This window comes from Bison bison, unplaced genomic scaffold, assembly GCF_000754665.1.
Source record: "Bison bison bison isolate TAMUID 2011002044 unplaced genomic scaffold, Bison_UMD1.0 scf7180017864519, whole genome shotgun sequence".
In the NCBI taxonomy this organism is placed as follows: domain Eukaryota; kingdom Metazoa; phylum Chordata; class Mammalia; order Artiodactyla; family Bovidae; genus Bison; species Bison bison.
The window spans coordinates 14089608-14093893 of record NW_011495072.1 but is presented as its reverse complement, the minus strand read 5'-3'; the positions used below and the strand labels follow the sequence as shown (position 1 = coordinate 14093893).

Here is a 4286-nt window from a genome sequence, read left to right as displayed (position 1 = left end):
ATATATAATTTTTTTAATACTAGATATAAACACACAGGTAGAAGAAAAAGCTCTGTGACATTAGCTATCTAGTTCTGTGAAGACAAGTTTCCTAAACCAAGACATTTTCTAGAGATTCAAGAAAACAATAAAAAAATAAGCAAAATATAAATATCAGACTCTAATTCCATATAAAATTAAATTTACTAAAGAATTGCATGAGGAGTTTGTTAAAAATACATATATCTGACTCCTTTCCCAGGGGGTCTTGGCTATCAATTATTCACTGTAATATCTCCACTCCCAACACATATCCAAATTATTTCCTTATTCATGCAAATATTCAAGTATTCTCCATCTTAATATCAGCAATAAGCCTCTGACTACACTCTATATGTGTATCTTACTAGTTTAATTCTCAAAAGGCAACATTTTTCCTACTTTTGTCTATAAATTCATTGCATCCTACTACATTTATAGGATTATATTTACCCTCTTAAAATATGGTTTACTTCTCCAAATATACCTTGATCAGCCTTAATGAAAAAATGTGAAGACAAAGGCATTCAAGGTTAAATCTAACTCACTAGATTATATAGTACATGAAATGTTTTTAAACATATTGGAAAAAGTTAACAGTGACTCTAAATACATGTTTACTAGCAGAGATGGAGTGAAAATATTTAAGTAACATATATAAAAAAACACATAACAAAAATAATTAACTTGACATTTTGACTGTAAAGAACATAATCAAACGTAAATTGAATAAAGTACCTATGCTTTCAAACTTTCTATGATAAATGGCCTGTCAAACCAACCCCCTAGGTGACAACTAAAAGCATATCATCACTTTAAAATATTGTATTAAATTTTATAGCTTGTATTTTGGAATTCTATAGTTCAGTATGGCTTAGGTAGAGTGATATGACTTGTATATTGTATATAATCTGAACATATTAAAGCACTGGAGGAATGGCAGGTCAATATGCAATTAGGCAAAAAAATGTATATATGACAGTGTCAAATATATTTGTTACCTGGGAAATACTTAGGATAGATGTTAAAACCAAATGATGATATGAAGTGATGCTTCCAATACCTAAATTATGCTCTGAACTTGATGAAACTGAGCATGACAATCATTCAAAAAAATTAATTAAGAACTTGATGCATAAAATGAATTTCTTACTATTGCATTTCCTATATTATTATATTCATTTTCATGAATATTCCTAGAATTTCTGCAATTGCCACAAACTAAGGAAAACACAGCTTTCAGAAGACTCTACTTCGTGTTGGATTTCTTAAGTTCAAAATATATTTGTAAAATTAATATAATAATATAAAATGTTTAGAATCTTGCTAGTATAAACCTTATGCTGGTAATCTCCATTCATAGCAACTATGAGCATCACCAGTCTTCTCTGAAAACATTATCTACTACATTAATAAGTTTAAACACTCAACATTATAAGAAAATCAGTACCTTTGACTCATGCCATACATTTAACGTACTGTGCCACTAAAATCTCCTGAGTTACCACCTCAATAAGTATTCTGGAAGTCTACATAAGAATGAACACTGACATTGTCCAATGTTATCACAGCTGTACTCTACAAAGTGATGTAAAGGCAATTTGTCAGGTAATATGATAAAAATTTACATGCAAATTTGTCCACTTTGACTAATATCCTGAAAATAGTGGTTGACAACTTGCTTCCTTTTATGTTTATCCTTACTTTTCTATGATTTTCAGTGAAGCATTCAGTTTTTCTCTTATTTCTTTCACTCTTAATTTTATGAACTCAAGGTGGAAAGTTGTGTTTAGTTTAATATTCCCTAAATTTAAGTTGAGCTATAACCCAGATCAAAAGTTATTTTATTTTCCTCCAATCTGAAAAATGTTGATTCAATCTCTGTGTTTGAGGAAAAAAAAAGATTAAGAAGTTAAAGATATCAATTCTGAGTACTTTTTTTTACCTGTATGCCATAGGTTTATTTTTTTCCCAGATTTAAAATGATTCTTTATTCATTAAGATTTTCAAACACTTTATTAAATATCTTTCCTCCACAACTAAAATTAACACTAGGATTTCTCATAAAAGCTAAATGAGTTAAATGTGTAGTAAATCCACTGTGTTTGAAATCTGGTCATCGTAAAATCTGAGTCTGCTACATAACTCCTTTCTGCCATCAGTTACTTCTGTGCAACCTTCCTTTAGGACTCTAGAACACAGACCATGAATTGGCTAATGCACCACAGCAATCACTGTAATCCTCCAAAAGTAGAGTAATTGATTTGATGACATACTTATTTGGATGATTACTTACTGGTAATTAGCATGTCAACCTTATTTACAAGGCATTCATTTTAAGTGCCAATAAATACTAGGCTAGTGGAAAAAAGTTGAAACAAAGCCCTGTCTTTTGATCCCACAAAGTCACATCCAATAAAGACAAGAGAAGGCACATCTGATTTGTCCCAATCAGTCTTCTTAGAATTATCAAAACTTTTCTTCTGGTAAAGATGAATTTGACTTATTATAGAAAGAAAGTTCTTTGAAATCTGCTGCTTAACTCATTTTCTTTTGAAAAAAGTAAACTTCAAGGCACCATAGTGCAAGAGGTAAGTTTTTCATTTATGATTATAGAACATTTATAGACTTCTTGTGCTTCCTCTCTAATTCCCAATTTATTTTAAAGAACAAAAACTACGTTTATCATTTACTTTGCTTAAAGTTAACCACATATCCTGGAATCACATCAGAATTAGACAATTTGATACATGGTTGTGCCTTGACATCTGCACACTGGGATGAAAGGTGAGGACCCACACACATGAAGTTCCATCAAGTTCTGAGCATAAGGACTCTCCTCTTGGGAGCGTTCAGGGCTCCGAGAAAGCAATTCTGCCCCGCTCCCCAGGATATGTTTTAAAATATTGTCTGAATAAGTAATTAAAAACAAACAGTGCTGAGTGAAGAGTTTCTCTTCTTTAGTTGAATCTGGGAGGTCTGAGTGTTCCCGGAGCCCCCATGGGTACATGTCAGTATTGGCGAATTCCTCGAAGTTGAGTATTCCCTTATGTGTGTGTGGGAGCCAGTGGGAGTTAATCAAAGTTTCATCCTGCTCCACTTCCAGGATACTTCAGTCTGGCATTAGTGAAAGCATAATTGGCAGGGCCCACGGCTTGAGATCAAGGCATAAATACACTTTCCCTGGGAGAAGGGTTGGACGTGGCTTGACTGAATGTGTGAAAATCAAAGTAAGAGGGAGGAGGATCACAAGCCTCTGTATCTGCTAGTGTACATCTGCCTTCAGCTACAAATTCTGGGCATCTGAGGACCAAACATGGTTTCCAAACTTTCAGATGGCATCTGTCTCCTTAGCATCACCTGCTGCAATCTTCTTTCTTGTGCTTTTCTTTGTATTTCATCTGAGTGATTTGTTGTCTTAATTTGTTCGCTTCTGCCTGATAAGATTCAACAACTCACTCACTCTTCTCCACATCTACACACACTGCCTGTGTGAAGGGTGATATAAACCTATGATAACCCTGATGTCTTTCATTACTCCATCATTGTTAAAATAGTCAAAGTCAGTGCCATGTTCTTTAGCAACTGGCATGACTTAATATTTGTCACTGAAGACACTTTGTACTCATTCTGGCTAATGTTGCCTAGATTGGCAATAGCAAAGGATTTCCTTTGATTATATTTTTCCTTAATCTTTGAAGAAACTGTTCTAAGGCATAAGGGGAATTGATGGCTGTGGAGATGAAACTGAAGAGACTGAAAAGAAGATTGGTTCTTGGGGAGAAACCTGGGGAGCTGCTTGTGGAAAAACTCTCTGAGTGTTTCTGCTGCATGTTTTGCCAGAATCTGTACCCATCAGTAAATTTCTTCATCTGATATTTAAGGATATCATGCAAACTGTCTTCATTAACTTTTCTCTTGCCTAGTGATAAATACCAAAAAGTTTTGAAGCAGGCTAATAGTTTCAATTACTTGCAGAAATTCTGTGTTGTTGGTTTGTAAGTTACCAATGCTAAAGCTTTCATCTTGTCTTACCTTTTCCAGCAAAAATCCTTCCTTGAATCAGTTCAGTTCAGTCCCTCAGTTGTCTCTGACTCTTTGTGACCCCCATGGACTGCAGCACGCCAGACTTCCATGCCCATCACCAACTCCCAGAGTTTGCTCAAACTCATGTCCATTGAGTCGGTGATGCCATCCAACCATCTCATCCTCTGTCATCCCCTTCTCCTTCCACCTTCAATCTTTCCCAGCATCAGGGTCTTTTCCAA

General features: G+C 34.6%; 1 pseudogene; it reads right to left on the bottom strand.

Moving 5' to 3' along the window:
• Positions 1-3300: 3300 nt before the first annotated feature.
• On the bottom strand, positions 3301-3851 carry LOC104981785 (annotated as a pseudogene).
• Between the last annotated feature and the right edge of the window lie 435 nt (positions 3852-4286).